The sequence below is a fragment of the Hibiscus syriacus genome, unplaced genomic scaffold (assembly GCF_006381635.1).
Source record: "Hibiscus syriacus cultivar Baekdansim isolate YM2019G1 unplaced genomic scaffold, ASM638163v2 tig00109978_pilon, whole genome shotgun sequence".
In the NCBI taxonomy this organism is placed as follows: Eukaryota; Viridiplantae; Streptophyta; class Magnoliopsida; order Malvales; family Malvaceae; genus Hibiscus; species Hibiscus syriacus.
Window position 1 is genome coordinate 582,895 of NW_024062545.1, and position 19,790 is coordinate 602,684.

Here is a 19,790-nt window from a genome sequence, read left to right on the forward strand (position 1 = left end):
TCGTTGAATTTCTAAGGCTCCATCAGCTTAAACTTTGATAACATTTTAGGCGCTACCTAATATGTTGATAATATTGATAACAAATTAAGTAATTAACCTATTTTGTTATCGTTAGATTTCTAAGGTCCATCAGCTTTAAAATGTGCTACCTATTACGTTACATAAGCGCTACTTGTTATGTTATTATGGTTGATAATATTTTCAGTAATTAATCGGTTATATTAAATTCAATATTTTTGTGCTCATTTTACATACGACTATAATATTCCCAGTTATTACCATTATTATTACCAACACAAATAACATTTCCAGTAACGCTTTTATCCGGTCACCTATTTAACCAGTCACGTCATTTTTTAGTTGTATATTAGTACGCCTCAGAGCAAAACCTCCCTTGTTGGGATTTATGGTTTCAATTAATATATTATTTGCTCGAATTTAAGATTTAGAGTTTAAGGTTTACATAGATCGAAACTCAAAGACTGTCCAACGCCTTGTATAAGGTTCGAGGAGAGAGCACTAGTTCCAGTACGCCACTTTCATTGACCTTCCCTCCATTCCGGTATAATTTCATTATTGTGTCATATTTCAATTCAAACACATAATAATTAAGCATGATCAAATCAGTTTTTGCAATTTGTTTTCTTTTTTCTAATCTTTATCCATGTATCTATTTATCTATATAATAAAATTCGTCTCTATCTTTAATCTATATAGATAATATATATAATATTTTTTTATATGTCTATTAATCAACTAATTTGAAATGAATATTACAGATGTCTCCTAATATTACTTGAAGGATTTATTTATTATTATTTTACGAAAACTTTTTATGTGATGAAATACTTTTTATCATTCTAGATAAATTCAATTTGATATTTGTTTTAAAAAATCCATATGCTATTAACTTGTTAAAGAAAACATATCTCTATTTTGTCATTAGCATTCCTAAAGTCTAGGATTAGAGTTAAAAGGGTGAAAAATATTCTTAAGATATAATACAAAATAAATCAATATATATAAATAATGTATGATTATCAAAACTAAATCCATCATTTATTTTTAAAATATAAAATAGAATCCTCAAAATTTACCAACAATCAATTAGTTAGTGAAATAGGGCACTAGTGCTTCTGAATAATATTAGTGGTTTGAATCTTGATATTGTCAATAGAGCAAGTTGGATTCTCCCAGCCTTTATAATGAATCTCTACAATACTTGATTCGAATTAATCGGTCATCATATCAGATACCGATAATTAAATTTAAAAATATTCAACTGAAAACTTAGAGAATAATGGATTAGTGAGTGTAAAGCCCCGATCATGATCGGAAGTAGGTGACATATAGAACAATGTTAGCAGTGGTACTTCATTTATGTTCATAATTAATCATGTTGAAAATGAAATGTGAGTATCCATTGATAGTCATTTGGGAGTGTATTAACCTCACAATATGGAAGGCAATGTCACCCCTCGTTCACCTAATCTTAGTGGAAATTGTATTATTATTGGATGGAATGTAAAATCCCACTATTTATTCTTTTCTTTGGGAGATCAAAACCCACCCATTCTTCTCTCAAAAAGGGTAAACTACGTTATTGGTCATCAAACTATTAAATTTGTTATTTTGGTCATTAGACTATTTTTCTGCAAATTTAGACACTAACATTACATTTTTTCCAATTTTCATCATTAGTCATTAAAAAGTTTCATAAATGATGATGATGATGTCATGTATAATAACGATTTTAACCCCTAAAACTTATATGTTCCATCAATTTGATCCTAATTTAAAAATAATCAATAAATTTAACCTTCAATATTTACAAGTCTTATCAGTATGGTCCTTATTATAATTATAAAAAATTTAATAAATTTAACGCTCTAATAAGATGATAACACCTGTCGTCGTCTATCAGTGAAAAGTCAGGAAAACATGAAATGAGTTTAAAGAGATTTAGACTTTGGAACTTAGTAAAAAAGTTTTGCTTAACTGTTTGTTATATAGTTTGCAATAGTATTATTTAGTTAAATAACACTTAATCATCGCACCAAGCTCGTTATGTATTACATTGTTGACAAAAATAATATTTGATAAAAATTGCAATCGAAGCTAATTACATATTAAAAGAATTATATATTTTTTTATTTAATCACGAGTTTATCTTGAAATTATTTAAATATGTTTTTATAAGTACAAAATATATTGTATAAAGTCACAAAATTTTCAGATATCCAAAATTTCATATTGAATATCTAAGTGTCTATATCCGAATATAACTTTAATTTGACATCAAATTTATTATTTTGTGACTTTATACAATATATTTTGTATTTATAAAAACATATTTAAACAATTTCAAGATAAATTCTTGATAAATGGGATAATATATATTTATCAAAATATAATTGATCAAATATGGGAAATTAAAAAAATGTTAGAGGAAAGGAAAATTAAATTGCATATATTAAATTTTAAAATAAGTCTTGGAAATATAAATTTAAAACTTATCTTAGAAATATATTATAAATTACATCCTATGTGAATAAAACTTATCTTAGAAATATATTATAAAATACATGTTATGTAACAACCCGAAAAAATTTAGAGTAATATTAAATTGAAATTGGAGGTTAATTGTGAAAATTGGTAAATTTTGGGGACTAAATTGAAAGATTTTAAAACTTGGAGCTTGTTTTAGAGTTAAAAGAAATTCATGGACCAAACCCTAAATTTATCCTAAAAGTGTCGGCAGCTTTGGTGATTTAAGCGTGTTTCTGGTTTCAAATCAGAAACCATAAATGTTAAATTGCTTAAGTTTTTCTCCTCCCGTACCCTTACTTCCAAGTCCGATTCTGAAGTCGTTCGACCTCCAATCGTAAAATTGAAACCACTGTCGTGTTCATCTTCGACCCGTGAACAAAACCCAGTAAATCAATTATAGCGAAATGCTGCCAAACGACGTGAATTTCGAGTCAAAGTCTCGACGTTTATTTAGCACTACCGCCGAGAAAATCTTAAATTCATCTCCGATCGTTGATCGGTTTTCGACACCTCCTGCACCATCGTGTTCCTTGTGCCGTTTCAAGTCCGCCGGTGTCAACTTTGTTCGCCGTCGATGGCGGCGCGTGAGGAGGTGGAGCAGTCAAAGATTCGGCTGAGTTGAAATTCGAGCTCTCCGCCGTTCAAAAATTTGAACCGATCGTTGTAAGTATCTCGAAATCGCTCAAAATAATTTTTAGAAAATTTTCCGGAATTTTTAGGCCACCGGAGGAGTCCTCACGCGCCACACGCGCCGCCGCAAGGAGAGTGAGCTTCTGGAAAACCGGTTTGACCGGTTCCGACCGGTTCGAACCGGTTTGACCGGTCTGAACCAACTCGACCCTACTGACCTGGCCCGACCCGACCGTTGACCCGACCCGACCCGACCGTTGACCGTTAACCGTTGACCGTGGACCGTGGACCGTTGATTTCCTTTGACCAAAACTTAAAATGGCTTTGACCGAGCATTAAACGACCGTAAATCTTTTCCGAGTATACCTATCCTGATAGTGTTCGACGTGCCGAATCCGTTTCCACTGTCTGTTTTGTTAAATTCAAACCCGAAGGCCTCCAAATCAACGGTCAAAGTGATTGACTTTAACTTTGACCAAGAATTTGAATTTTCGAAAAGTCATACTTTATGTTTTTCGACGTCCTGATTCCGATTCCGCAATCCGTTTGGCCAAATTCAGACTCGAAATACCCCAAATTAATAGTCAAACCCAAAAAATGCTTATATACTTAAGAAGTTTAGCTTTGAACAATTAAATAGGATTTGGGACTGATAAATTATTATTGTTTGAAGGTATAAGAGACTCTCCGGATCGTTCGACAGCTCGACCCAGCTCTTCTAGATTAGTTAAACCACGTGTGCCAGTATTCACCCGTAAGACCCGTAAATTTTATGATTTTAGAGATCTATTTATATTACTCATAAGTAATATATTGTTATTGTAAAATAGGTTCGAAAACTGTAGCAGAGTGTGGTGAAACCAGCAATCAGTAGATTTGCTATTTGAACCTATTGTCGAGGTATGTTCCCTACTTATTACTGAACTGTTTTATTAGTTTTAATATGTGGTACACCGAATTCATTGGTTATTGTTTTATGGATGCACCAATTTAATGTGACAATTTATGGAATATAGCTGCTATCTAATTTTTGTTTTGAAATGGTATATGATTACCATGTTTTTGGATTTATGGAATTTATGTCACGGTGCAATTGAATTTTGGAATTGAATTACGATGGAATAGCTCTGATCAAGCTAAATGGGCCTAATGTGACTCTTGAGGGCCCCAAGATGTTTCATTAGGTCGGATTTCCTTTGTTGTGTGCTTAGGGTAAGCTATATGGACTTATTGACTTAGGCTTAAGGATACAAGCTTCATAGCCTATCCTTAAGTCGGCTTTATTTTTGCTATGTGCATAAAGTAAGCTATATGGAAAATAATTTTGGGAACTACTGATGGTGTACCAGAAAAGGGTTTAAACTATGATTTTCAAAAGTTAAACTCTTTTACGAATTTGTGAGATTTACTGGACTATGATTTGTACCTATTGTGATTTTATGGAAATGTTGGGACACACTGAGCCTAGCTCACCTTTCGAAAATATTTTCCCCCTTTCAGATACTATTGGTTAGATACATCGGTTCGAGCACTTGGAGGATCAATATATCTCTTGAAGTATATCTGATTGTAATGTTTTATCTTGCAAGTTGACTTTATTTTGGTGACATGGACCTTATTTTAAAGTATTGGATTTTATAGTGTTTACACTTTTGCGATTTATATTCGGTTTATTGTGGTTTTGATTTTTAAGACATGTTTTCAATTAATTTATTACTTATTGGTATTATATTTATGAGTTGGGTTTTTGATAGTATAATATCATGTCATTTATAATGTGATTTTACATAAATTGAATAACGGTTTCAGTAAATATCTTTAAGAATTATGTATGTGATCCACTAGACTTAGTCGAAACGCATAGGCCGGGTCTAGGGGGTTACATGTTACGTGATTACCTTGCGTTAATTTTATCTGACGTGACATGTTAAATCTGTTAACCCTTTTCTCTCTTCTTTTTCTTCTTCTTTTAACACATCCATCACTCCCAACACACAAATATCTTCTTTAACTCTTCAGTCTTTGGTTTTGGCCTCTCCTTTCTCTCGCTCTTTGCTCAACCAACCACTCTCTCTCTCAGGTATTTCTTTATTTTTCAACTCCTTTTATAATGAGGTTGCTTATGTATTATAATTTCAAGGGTTAATGAACCATTGGTTCCTTGCAACTTGTTTAGCCTCTCGGTTATAGATTTGGTATATTGGCCACCCAATTTTCTTGCACTGTGTTTATGAAGATTGAAGAGAGAACTCATTGTGAAAAATGACTAAAATTAGGCCATCTCAATTCACTAAGTGCTTTCTCTTGTTCAATATGTATTAGTTTATGTGTATCTTTAGATTTTGCTAATGAGTTGTATACTGATATTCTTAAACATGCTTATTAGCGGCTTTCTGGTTATAAGTTTATTATATTTAGATGAGCTTGTCTAATGTATTTTTTAATGTATTATAGGAATACCATCTTGGGTTGCTCATCGAAGCTCAGATTCACTTTTTAATGGCAATCTTTACAGGTGGCTCAGTCACTGTTATCGCCAACGACATGGAGCTCTAGGAAATGTGGACCTATAGCTAGTAATGATGGTGAAACCGAAAATTTAGTTTATTCAAGGAACTGATGAACAGACAATACAACATGTGAGGTTAACCAAGTCCAGAGATGGTACAAATGGTATGGCTATATTCAGATTCAATCAACCCTCCGTAATCGACTCGTCCGGTGAAGTCAGTGACATTACTGAATTTTACATGATTGATAAGGAAGGAGTTCTTCAGTCGGTTCATGTAAATGCCAAATTTGTGAACGGGAAGCCTGTAGGGATTGAAGCAAAGTACATAGTGCGAACCCGAGAATGGGATAGGTTCATGAGATTTATGGAGCCATATTCCAATGAAAATGGTTTGCAGTTCATCAAAAAGGAGGACATTATACTATTCTCTTGCACTACTCCAGTGTCATCAGCTTTCTTCCTTAGTGTTATAGCTTTATGGGTTTAATCTCAAGAAGAAGAAAATGAAGAAGAAGAAGAAGATTAAAAAGAAAAAGAAGAGTTAAAGGAGTTAACGTGCAACGTTAGATAAAACTAACGGAAGTACTGAAAATGAATTAAAAGTTCAGTGATTGTATTGTAAATTTTAAAAGTTGAGTGCCATAAAAGTTTAGGGGCTATTTACATTCTTTATCTAAAATTTAAATGCTCATTTTTTTATCAGATTTCAAATAATCTGAAATTAGAATTTATCCACTCATATATGTTGGTTTTTTGACAAATTTTGAATCCCACATTGGTTTTGTATAAAGAGGAGGGGAAATTCTTTTGTTATAAATAGAGCCCTCCTCTTCCTTAGTTGAGCATCCTACAAATATAAGTCTTCTTCTATATTAAAGGTTATTTGTATTCTTTCTCTTTCTTTGTAATATTTCTTCTATTAGTGAAATATTATTTTAGTAGTGTTCGAGGACGTAGGCATAATTTTGGCCTAACCTCGTTAAATTTTGGTGTTCTCTTTTATGTCTATTTAATAGCTATTATCGGGTATAGTTGTTGTTAATTATTGTCCTATTAAAATTAATTGTGTTGCTAGTTCTGTCTAAAGAGAGTGGGTTTTAAGAGGGACCATTGTGACCCCTCCACTCTTTCTTGGGAATCTACCTTGGGGTTATTTTTAGTACAATCGTTTTCACACTAGTCACCTAGATAATAGTTTTCAAGGTGAATTTGTTATTATTGGTGGAAATTAACCTGAATTCCACAACAATTGGCATCGGAGCTCTTGGTTTATTTTAGTATGCTATGTGATTGCGGCTTAGGCTGATCTTCCACATCAGAAAAAAATTTCCTTGGGCTAATTGGCATTCCGCATTGATAGCTATTAAATGGAATTTGTAGCATAAATGGCAGACGTCAACAGCTTCTTCATCTTCAATTTTGGCAAGAAATGCTATGACAAATGTTATATTTGCAGTGGAGATTTTTTATGGCACCGGTCATTTCGGCATGTGGCAAAGTGAGGTTCTAGATGCCCTATTTCAGCAGGGTCTAGACATTGCTATTGAATGAGAGAAACCATATGATGTTAAGGAGAAAGAATGTAAGAGGATCAATAGATTGGCATGTGGTACTATTCGATCATGTCTTTCTAGAGAGCAGAAGTATGCATTTTCTAAGGAAACTTCTGTAAGTAAATTGTGGAAGGAACTGGAGGAGAAATTTTTGAAGAAAAACGGTCAGAACAAGCTCTAGATGAAAAAGAGATTGTTCCGCTTCAACTATGTATCAGGTACCACTATGAATGATCACATTACTAGCTTTAATCAGCTGGTGACTGATCTGATAAATATGGACAAGAATTTTGAAGATGAAGATTTGGCTCTGATGTTGATGGGATCACTTCTTAATGAGTTTGAGTATCTTGAAACTACTCTAATTCATGGGAAGGTTGATGTGTATCTCAGTGAAGTAACAGCTGCCTCGTATAGTTATGAATTAATAAAGAAAGACAAAAAATAAAACACAAGTGTCGAAGAAGAAGCTCTTGTTGTTAGAGGCCGTTCGAAGAGTCAGAATAAATGAAGGAGAGGGAGATCGAAGTCAAAGTCCAGATTGAGCAAAGATAAATGTGCATTTTGTCGAGAAAAGGGGCACTGGAAGAAAGAATGTCCCAGACTAAAGAATAAAGGCAAACCTAAAAGAGGAAAGGATGTCTCAAAATCAAATGTGGTCGAGTATGATGATGCAGATTCAGATTTCGCATTCGCTGCTACGCCATCAACCAGCTATTCCAGTTCATGGCCGTTAGATTTAACTTGTAGCCACCATATGACCCCTACTAGAGAATGGTTCTTTGATTTTAAAGAACTAAAAGGTGGAATTGTCTACACAACAAATAATTCCCCTCTTGACACACTTGGGATTGGTTCAATTCGCTTGAGGAATCAGGATGGATCAATCAGAACCTTAACAAGTGTCCATTATGTTCCAGATTTAATGAGAAATCTCATCTCTGTGGGAACCTTAGAGTCAAAAGGTTTAGAAATGAGGGCAAAAGATGGGATTATGAGGATTATCTCTGGTGCACTGGTGATAATGAAGGGAATCCGAAAAAGAAACAATGTGTATTACTTTCTGGGTAGTATAATTGTTGAGACAGCAGTAGTGGCAGCTTCTACTGATGAACAGGAGTCAGAGGCAACTAGGTTATGGCATATGCGCTTGGGGCATGTTAGTGAAAAATCCTTAAAATTGCTGATAGATCAAGGATTATTGAATGGTGCTCGTGCTTGCAAATTAGTTTTTTGTGAGCATTGCATCAAAGGGAAGAAGATGAGGGTGAAATTTGGAACATCAATCCATGATACTAAAGGTATTTTAGATTATGTTCATTCAGATGTATGGGGGCCTTCCAAGACAACTTCATTGGGAGGAACACACTATTATGTCACCTTTGTTGATGATTTTTCCCGGAGAGTGGGTGTATACAATGAAGAAAAAGGATGAGGTGCTAGGATTTTTCCTTAAATGGAAAAAGATGGTGGAGACTCAAACAGGCAGAAAAATCAAACGTCTCCGTACAAACAATGGTGGAGAGTACAAAAATGATCAATTTCTGAAAGTCTGTGAAGAAGAAGGTATTGTCAGGCACTTCACTGTCAGATATACACCGCAACAAAATGAGGTGGCAGAGCGTATGAACCGGACATTAGTGGAGAAGGTTCGGTGTATGTTGTCTAATGCTAGGTTAGGCAAAGAATTTTGGGCTGAGGCTTTGGTCTATGCTTGTCACCTTGTCAACCGCTTACCATCGACTGCTATTGGTGGTAAAACACCATTAGAGAAATAGTTTGGAGAACCTGTTACAGATTATTATTCCTTACATGTGTTTGGTTCCACTACATACTACCATGTTAAGGAATCAAAGTTGGATCCAAGAGCAAAGAATACGATCTTTATGGGGATCACCTCTAGTGTGAAAGGCTATCGTCTTTGGTGTCCAGAAACAAAGAAAATAATCTTCAGCATGGATGTTACCTTTGATGAATCTACCATGTTGAGAAAGTTAGCTTTAGAAAAATTGGAGCAGACAGATGGAACTCCCAAACAGGTGGAGTTTGAAGGAAGCAGAATTGTCCCAGCCAGTAAGGAAACTGTTGTTGACTCTCCTATGGTAGAAGAAGAGTCAGATGAAGAAGAGTCATATGAAGAATAAGTTCAGACCCAAGAACCTCTACAGCAACATGAATCAATTGCACTCAGAAAGGGAAATATGACCATTAGACAACCTGCTCGTTATGCTGATATGGTCTCTTTTGCATCACCAATTGCAATTGATGGCGTTCCTACCACTTTTAATGAAGCAATCCAAAGTTCAGAACATAAAAAGTGGAGGATCTCCAAGAATGAAGAAATGCAATCCCTTCAAAAGAATCAGACATGGAAACTAGCTAGTTTTCCGAAGGGAAAGAAGAAAATTGAGTGCAAGTGGGTATATGCAAAGAAAGATGGATTTCCTGACAAGAATAACATCCGCTACAAAGCAAGATTGGTGGCTAAAGGCTACGCTCAAATGGAGGGAGTTGATTATAATGAAGTATTTTCTCCAACTGTAAAACATTCCTCCATCAGAATTTTGTTTGTTTTGGTAGCGCAATTGGATTTGGAACTAGTTTAGATGGATGTAAAAACTGCATTTTTATATGGAGACTTGGATGAGGAAATCTACATGACTCATCCAGATGGATTCAAAGTTGCTGAAAAAGAAGATATGGTGTGCAAATTAGAAAAATCGTTGTACAGATTGAAGCAATCTCCAAGGCAGTGGTACAAGCGATTTGACAAGTTTATGATATGGCAGAAGTACACAAGAAACAAATATGATCATTGTGTTTATTTATGCAAGCTACAAGACGGATCCTATATATATCTTATTCTTTATGTTGATGATATGTTGATAGCTTCTAGGAGTCAGACAGAAATTGTGAAACTAAAGACTCAATTGAACAGGGAGTTTGAGATAAAGGATCTTGGTGAAGCGAAGAAGATTCTAGGCATGGAGATATCAAGGGATAAGAAATTGGGGATGCTTTGTTTGTCTCAGAAAGAATATCTGAGGAAGGTACTAAAACGTCTTGGCATGAATAAGAAGTCAAAACCAGTTAGTACACCTCTCGCTCATCATTTCAAGCTCGGTGCATCCATGTCACCTAAGGATGATGCAGAACGGGAATACATGTCAAAGGTTCCATATGCAAGTGTTGTTGGTAGCTTGATGTATGCAATGGTGTGTACGAGACCCGATATTTCACAGCCAGTTGGGGTTGTGAGCATGTATATGTATGATCCTGGAAAGGAACATTGGCAAGCTGTGAAATAGATTATGCGGTATATTCTGAACACCGTAAATGTTGGTTTGGTCTTTCAGCATGACAAACAAGATGGCCAGTGTGTAGTTGGGTATTGTGATTCAGACTATGCAGGTGATTTGGACAAGCGCGGATCAACTATTGGTTATGTGTTTACATTTGCAAAAGCACCAGTTAGTTGGAATTCCACCTTACAGTCAACAGTGGCTTTGTCTACTACAGAGGCAGAGTATATGGAAACTACAGATGCAGAGTATATGGTAGTTATAGAGGCTGTGAAGGAGGCAATTTGGCTTCAAGGGTTGCTTGGTGAATTGGGAATGGAACAGAAGCACATCAAAGTGCACTGTGACAGTCAGAGTGTTATTCATTTAGCAAAGAACCAGGTTTACCATGCAAGGACGAAGCACATCGATGTTCGATATCACTTTGTACGAGAGATTCTAGAAGAAGGTGGAGTCCATAATCCAGAAGATTTGGACCACTGAGAATTCTGCTGATATGTTGACAAAAGTGGTAACTGCGGTCAAGTTTAAACATTGTTTAGACTTGGTCAATATTGTTACAAATTGAAATATGAATTTGCAGACACTACTAAAGATTGGATTTTTTAGAGATGTGTGAATTTGCCAAGGTGGAGATTTGTTGGTTTTTTGGCAAATTTTGAATCCCACATTGGTTTTGTATAAGGAGGAGGAGAAATTCTTTTGTTATAAATAGAGCCTTCCTCCTCCTTAGTTGAGCATCCCACAAATATAAGCCTTCTTCTATATTAAAGGCTATTTGTACTCTTTCTCTCTCTTTGTAATATTTCTTCTATTAGTGAAATATTATTTTAGTAATGTTCGAGGACGTAGGCATGATTTTGGCCTAACCTCGTTAAATTTTGGTGTTCTCTTTTATGTCTATTTAATAGCTATTGTCGGGTATAGTTGTTGTTAATTATTGTCCTATTAAAATTACTTTTCTTGGTAGTTATGTCTAAGGATAGTGGGTTTTAAGATGGACCATTGTGACCCCTTCACTTTTTCCTGAGAATCTACATTGGGGTGATTTTTAGTACAATCGTTTTCACACTAGTCACCTAGATAATAGTTTTCAAGGTGAATTTGTTATTATTGGTGAAAATTAACCCGAATTCCACAACAATATCTAATCTGAATATCTGATTTTTTATATCCGATCTAAATTATCTAAAAAATTAAAAAACATATAAGATACTCGAATTTTTGAATGAAATCAATTGGAGCGGATTTTTTTACACCCCTACTAACGATGATTCTGCCCCTTAACACCAATTACATTATTAATATCTACACTATTACATCAATTGATTTTCAATTCAATTAATTATTATTTTAGCATTATCTCGATTGAAGCTTAAACTCGAATTTTAAGTGTATGAAAACCTTATATTTTATTTTTTAAAGAAAAAATATAAATATTAGTATTATTAAATAATTTAATTTAATAATTAAAATTAAAAATATTATTTTTTGAGTTACTCAAAAGCTTTTCAAGTCAGATATTAAATATAAAATAGAATCCTCAAAATTTACCAACAATCAATTAGTTAGCAAAATAGGGTACTAGTGCTTATGAATAATATTAGTGGTTTGAATCTTGATATTGTCAATAGAGCAAGTTGGATTCTCCCAGCCTTTATAATGAATCTCTACAATACTTGATTCGAATTAATCGGTCATCATATTAGATACCGATAATTAAATTTAAAAATATCCAACTGAAAACTTAGAGAATAATGGATTAGTGAGTGTAAAGCCTCGATCACGATCGGAAGTAGGTGACATATAGAACAATGTTAGCAGTGGTACTTCATTAATGTTCATAATTAATCATGTTGAAAATGAAATGTGAGTATTTATTGATAGTCATTTGGGAGTGTATTAACCTCACAATATGGAAGGCAATGTCACCCCTCGTTCACCTAATCTTAGTGGAAATTGTATTATTATTGGATGGAATGTAAAATCCCACTATTTATTCTTTTCTTTGGGAGATCAAAACCCACCCATTCTTCTCTTTAAAAGGGTAAACTACGTTATTGGTCATCAAACTATTAAATTTGTTATTTTGGTCATTAGACTATTTTTCTACAAATTTAGACACTAACATTACATTTTTTTCCTATTTTCATCATTAGTCATTAAAAAGTTTCATAAATGATGATGATGATGTCATGTATAATAACGATTTTAACCCCTAAAACTTATATGTTCTATCAATTTGATCATAATTTAAAAATAATCAATCAATTTAACCTTCAATATTTACAAATCTTATCAGTTTGGTCCTTATTATAATTATAAATAATTTAATAAATATAACTCTCTAATAAGGTGATAACACATGTCATCGTTATATCAGTGAAAATTAAGGAAAGCCTGAAATGAGTTTAAAGAGATTTAGACTTGGGAACTTAGTAATAAAGTTTTGCTTAACTGTTTGTTATATAGTTTACAAAAGTAATATTTAGTTAAATAACACCTAATCATCGCACCAAGCTCGTTATGTATTACATTGTTGACAAAAAATATATTTGATAAAAATTGCAATCGAAGCTAATTACATATTAGAAGAATTATAATTTTTTTATTTAATCACAAGTTTATCTTGAAATTGTTTAAATATGTTTTTATAAGTACAAAATATATTGTATAAAGTCACAAAATTTTCAGATATCTTAAATTTTAGATTGAATATCCGAGTATCTGGATCCAAATATAACTTTAATTTGATAAAAAATTAAATTTAATATTTTGTGACTTTATACAATATATTTTGTACTTATAAAACATATTTAAACAATTTCAAGATAAATTCTTGATAAACGGGATAATATATATTTATCAAAATATAATTGATCAAATCTGGGAAATAAAAAAAATGTTAGAGGCGAATAAAATTACATATATTAAATTTTAAAATTAGTCTTGGAAATATATATATTTAAAACTTATCTTAGAAATATATTATAAAATACATGTTATGTGATTAGTACTTAGTAGACATCAATAAAACTTATCTTAAAAATATATTATAAAATATATATTTAAAACTTATCTTAGAAATATATTAAAAAATACATGTTATGTGATTAGTACTTAGTAGACATCCATCACTCCCAACACACAAAATTATTCTTTAACTCTTCAGTCTTTGGCTTTGGCCTCTCCTGTCTCTCGCTCTTTGCTCAACCAACCCGTCTCTCTCTCAGGTATTTCTTTATTTTTCAACTCCTTTTATAATGTGGTTGCTTATGTATTCTAATTTCAAGGGTTAATGAACCATTGGTTCCTTGCAACTTTTTAGCCTCTCGGTTATAGATTTGGTACATTGGCCACCCAATTTTCCCTATAAGCAGTTTAGTGAGAATGCAAAATAAAAGCGGAAAAATAATACCCAAAAAATTGATAACGGAGTTCAGCCAATTGTGCTTACGTCTCCGGACTGCTGCAGATCTTTTACTAAGAGAGAAAATTTACAGGTGTTTACAAAACACTCACTACTCACAAGAAATCTCTCTAGTATTGAAAGCAATAAATGATTTTTGGATGATTTTGAAGCTAAATGAGCTAGGGTATTTATAGTTGAAACTTAAGGGATAATCTTGTAAATACCCTAAAGTTCAATGACTCAATTTTGTAATTATCCCTATTACAAAATAATAATAAAAAACCAGCAGCCGGCTGCTTGACCTTTAGCAGCCCATGTGCTTTTATTATTTTTCAACAATCTCCCACTTGAAGACTGATTTTAATTTGTCTTCACACCTTGATCAATGCAGCAACATTTCTGGTCTTTTATTCTAGCATGCCAACTGAAGCTGAACACAACTTCAGTTTATCAGTAGTCACCGTCTTTGTCAACATGTCTGTCAGATTTTGAGCTCCACTAATCTTTTCAAGTTTCAAAATCCCATCTTCCAGAAGAGACCGGATAAAATGATATCGCAGTTGTATGTGCTTCATCCTGGAATGAAAAGACGGATTCTTTGCTAGATGGATAGCACTTTGATTGTCGCAATACAAGACATTGTTTTCTTGTTTCTTGCCTAACTCTTCCAAGAAACTTTGGAGCCAAACCATCTCATTGTTGGCTTCCGTAACAGCGACATATTCTGCTTCAGTTGTGGAGAGATCAACTATCTTCTGTAGTTGAGAAACCCAACTCACTGCAGTACCTCCTAGAGTATAGACATACCTTGTAGTGCTCCTTCTGATGTCAACATTTTCGGCTAAGTCAGCATCTACATAGCCTGTCAGTATCGTATCTCCACCTTTGAAACAAAGTGCTTTGTTTGTAGTGCCCCAAAGATATTTGAGGATCTATTTGACTGCTTCCTAGTGTATCTTTCTCGGATTATTCATGTACCTGCTAACAGCTCCCACTGCATGAGCAATATCTGGTCTGGTACAAACCATGGCATACATCAGACTTCCAATTGTTGAGGCATACGACACCTTCACCATGTGTGCACGTTCTTCCTCCGTCTTTGGTGATTGGTCTTTGGAGAGTCTGAAATGAACACCAAAAGGTGTACTTACTGGTTTAGCATCTTGCATGTTGAACCTGGAGAGTACTTTGTTGATGTACTCAGCCTGTGATAACATCAAAGTCCCCGACTTTGTGTCTCTCTTGATCCTCATCCCAAGAATCTGCTTTGCAACACCCATATCTTTCATTGCAAACTGCTTCGACAATTTTTGCTTCAAGTTTATGATCTCTTGCATGTTTGAGCCTGCAACGAGCATGTCATCAACGTACAACAATAAAATAATGAAGCTATTGTCGAACCTCTTGATGTAGCAACAATGATCTGCTTGGCATCTGGTAAAACCACTGCTACCCATGAAACTATCAAACTTTTTGTACCACTGTCTAGGAGCTTGTTTTAGACCATACAAGCTCTTCTTCAACCTGCATACCAGGTTTTTCTTGCCTGCCTCTATGAAGCCTTCTGGCTACCTCATATAGATTTCTTCCTGCAAATCACCATGAAGGAAAACTGTATTTACATCTAACTGCTCAAGATGTAAATTCTCTGCAGCTACAATTTTCAACACCAGTCTGATTGTAGACAGTTTTACAACTGGAGAGAAAATTTCATTGTAGTCAATACCTTCTTTTTGCTGAAAGCCTTTGACAACCAATCTTGCTTTGTAGCGTTTGCTCCCATCGTGCTCTTCTTTGATCCTGTAAATCCACTTGTTGTGGAGCACTTTCTTGCCTGGTGGTAATTCAGCTAATTCCCATGTCTGATTTGACATAAGCAAGTCCATCTTATCTTTCATGGAAGACTCCCACTTGACTGAATCCTCCACTTGCATTGCTTTATCATAGCACTCTGGTTCACCATTGTCAGTCAGCAACAAGTAGTGCAAAGAAGGAGAATACCGTTGGGTTGGTTTAGGAATTCTGGAGGAGCGTCTCAGTTCTGATGTGCCCGGTTCTTCTTGAAATGCTTCAGGATTGATATGAACATCATTTCTAGAAATCTCCTCGAACTCAACAAATTCTTTTGTTTCAGCTTCGGTATTAGAGCTACTTGATTCTATGGTTGCCCTGTATTTGTACATCACATTCTCATTGAAAATGATGTCTCTGCTTCTGATGATCTTCCGATTTTCGTAGTCCCAAAATCGGTAACCGAACTCATCACCGCCATAACCAACAAAGGCACATTTGTTGGACTTTGCATCAAGTTTACTTCTTTCAGTAGAGTCTATATGTACATAAGAAATACAACCAAACACTCTTAAGTGTGAAAGGTTTATTTCTTTCTTGCTCCAAGCTTCCTCTGGTATTCCACCATCCAAGGGAACTGAGGGCCCACGATTGATCAGGTAAGAAGAAGTGTTGATAGCTTCGGTCCATAGAAATTTGGACAATCCGACATGTATGCTCATGCTTCTGGTACGTTCATTCAGAGTTATGTTCATGCGCTCTGCTACACCATTTTGTTGTGGTGTCATGGGAACTGTTATCTCTATTTTGATCCTATTGCTTGCACAGAAATCTTTGAATCTGTTATTTTTGTACTCTCTTCCATTATCAGACCTCAACCGCTTGACTTTCAGGCCAATCTCATTTTCCACCATGACCTTCCATTTTCTGAAGGTATCAAAGACATCTGATTTCTTCTTCATAAAATAAACTCACACCTTCCTTGTAGAATCATCGATGAAGGTGACATAATATAGTGAGCCTGCAAGAGATGGAACTGGAGATGGTCCCCATACATCAGTATGAACCAGCTCTAACTTTTCTGCCTTGGGTGTCTTTCCAATCTTTGCAAAGCTGACTTTCTTTTGTTTGCCAAAGATGCAATCCTCGCATAGTCCGACATCTACATTCTTTAGATCCGACAGCTTCCCTTTTGACAAAAGCGTCTTCATCCCTTTCTCGCTCATATGGCCAAGCCTTTGGTGCCATAGGTTTGATTTTCCATCAGCATCTGCTACTACAATGATGTTCTCTAAATTTGAGGTTATATAGAGAGTACCAATTTTCTTACCACGAGCAATGACGAGTGCTCCTTTGGTAATCTTCCATTCACAGCCTGAAAAGGTTGTACTATATCCTTCTCCATCAAGCTATCCAACAGAAATCATATTTCTTTTGAGGCCAGGAATATGTCTCACTCCTTTCAACGTCCAGGTGGTCTGGTTTGGCAACTTTAGTCGGATGTCTCCTTTTCCGACGATCTTCAAGGTTTCATTATCAGCTAGATGAACCTTCCCAAAATCACCACTGACATAATTTTTCATGATTTCTCGGCATGGGGTGGAGTGGAAAGATGTCCTTGAATCCAAGATCCATGATTCAATCGGACTGTTTAAGCTTAGAATAATGGCATCACCTGTCTCCTCTGTCACGTTGGTAGATTCATGTACGCCGATATTTTTCTTCAGTGCTCGACAATCTCTTTTAAAGTGACCCTTCTTGCCACAATTATAACAGGTAAAATCTTTCTTTCCCGTTCTGGATTTTCCCCGTCTGGATTTCGATCTGTCATGATTTGAATTTCTTTCTGAAGTTCTCCCTCTGGACTCCGTGTGCAAGGCTGAGGAGGTCGATGCTTCACCCGATTCTCTCCGTCGAATTTCTTCGCTCAGTACCAAATCCCGAACATCATCGAATTTTAATTTACTATTTCCCGACGAGCTGGTAACTGCTGTAACAGTAGCATTCCAACTGTCTGGTAGAGATGATAAGATAATTAAAGCTCGAACTTCATCATCGAATTCAATTTCCACTGAACTCAACTAGGTTGTAATTGTGTTGAGTTCATTTAGGTGTTGTGCCATCGATGCCCCTTCCGTCATCCGTAAATTGAATAATCACCTCATTAAGTGCACTTTGTTTGAGGCTGATGGCTTCTCATACATACTGGAGAGAGCCGCCATAAGACCCGCCGTGGTCTTTTCCTTTGCTGTGTTGAAAGCAACATTGCGGGATAACGTCAGTCGGATAACTCCGAGGGCTTGTCTGTCGAGAAGAGCCCAATCTTCATTCTTCATGCCCTCTGGTTGCTTTCCCGAGAGAGGTTGATATAGATCTTTCTGGTACAGAAAATCTTCGATCTGCATCTTCCAAAAGCCAAAGTCCGCACCATCGAACTTTTCAATTTTCACCTTCCCTTCGTCTGCAGCCATCGCTCCCACTCGAATCTGGCTTCGTTTGGATCGTTTCTGACAATTCTTGCGAACCACCATGTATTAAAACACCTCCGTCGACAAATTCGTATCGCCGACAAAATTTTACTATTCACGAAATTCACTATTCACGTTAATAGTAACCTCGCAAAAAATTGACAAAATTCACGGCCAAAAACTCTGATTACCAGTTATAGGGAAATTACTTGTTGTACTCGTTTATTTCCTAACAGCTTATGTATTCTAATTTCAAGGGTTAATGAACCATTGGTTCCTTGCAACTTTTTAGCCTCTCGGTTATAGATTTGGTACATTGGCCACCCAATTTTCTTGCACTGGTTTACTCTTCTTTTATGTTTATGAAGATTGAAGAGAGAACTCATTGTGAAAAATGACTAGAATTAGGCCATCTCAATTGACTCAGTGCTTTCTCTTGTCCAATATGTATTAGTTTATGTGTATCTTTAGATTTTGCTAATGAAATGTATACTGATATTCTTAAACATGCTTATTAGCGGCTTTCTGGTAATAAGTTTATTGTATTTAGATGAGCTTGTCTAATGGTTTTTTAATGTATTATAGGAATACCATCTTCGTTTGCTCACCCGGAGCTCGAATTCGCTTTTTAATGGCAATCTTTACGGGTGGCTCAGTCACTGTTATCGCCAACGACATGGAACTCTAGGAAATGTGGACCTACAGTAATGATGGTGAAACCGAAAATTCAGTTCATTCAAGGAACTGATGAACAGACAATACAGGATGTGAGGTTAACCAAGTCCAGAGATGGTACAAATGGTATGGCTATATTCAGATTCAATCAACCCTCCGTATTCCACTCGTCCGGTGAAGTCGGTGACATTACTGAATTCTACACGATTGATGAGGAAGGAGTTCTTCAGTCGCGGTTGATGTAAATGCCAAATTTGTGAACGGGAAGCCTGTAGGGATTGAAGCAAAATTCATAATGCAAACTCCCCGAGAATGGGATAGGTTCATGAGATTTATGGAACTATATTCCAATGAAAATGGGTTGCAGTTCATCAAAAAAGGAGGCAATTATATTCTTCTCTTGCTCTACTCCACTGTCATCAGCATTCTTCCTTAGTGTTATGGGTTTAAGCTCAAGAAGAAGATGATGAAGAAGAAGAGTTAACGAAGTTAACGTGCCACGTTAGATAAAACTAACGGAAGGGAACGTCAGGGACCTTACTGAAAACGAATTAAAAGTTCAATGATTATATTACAAATTTTAAAAATTGGGTGACTAAAATGCAAGCACCATAAAAGTTTAGGGGCTATTTCTATAATTTATCCAAAATTTGCATGCTCATTTTATCAAATTTTTGAATAATCTGAAATTAAAATTTATCCGCTCATATCTAATTTGAATATCCGTTCTGAATTATTTAAAAATTAAAAAACATATAAGATACTCAAATTTTTTAATCAAATTGATTGGATCGGATTTTTTTACACCCCTAATATCGACGAATCTGCCACTTAACACCAAAAACATTAGTAATAACTACACTATTACATCAATTGATTTTCAATCCAATTAATTAT

General features: G+C 35.1%; 2 pseudogenes; both read left to right on the top strand.

Annotated features, from left to right (window-relative positions):
• The first annotated feature begins 5,178 nt into the window (after positions 1 to 5,178).
• LOC120211622 lies at positions 5,179 to 6,179 on the top strand (annotated as a pseudogene).
• Positions 6,180 to 10,775: 4,596 nt separating this feature from the next.
• LOC120211623 lies at positions 10,776 to 19,329 on the top strand (annotated as a pseudogene).
• Positions 19,330 to 19,790: the final 461 nt, after the last annotated feature.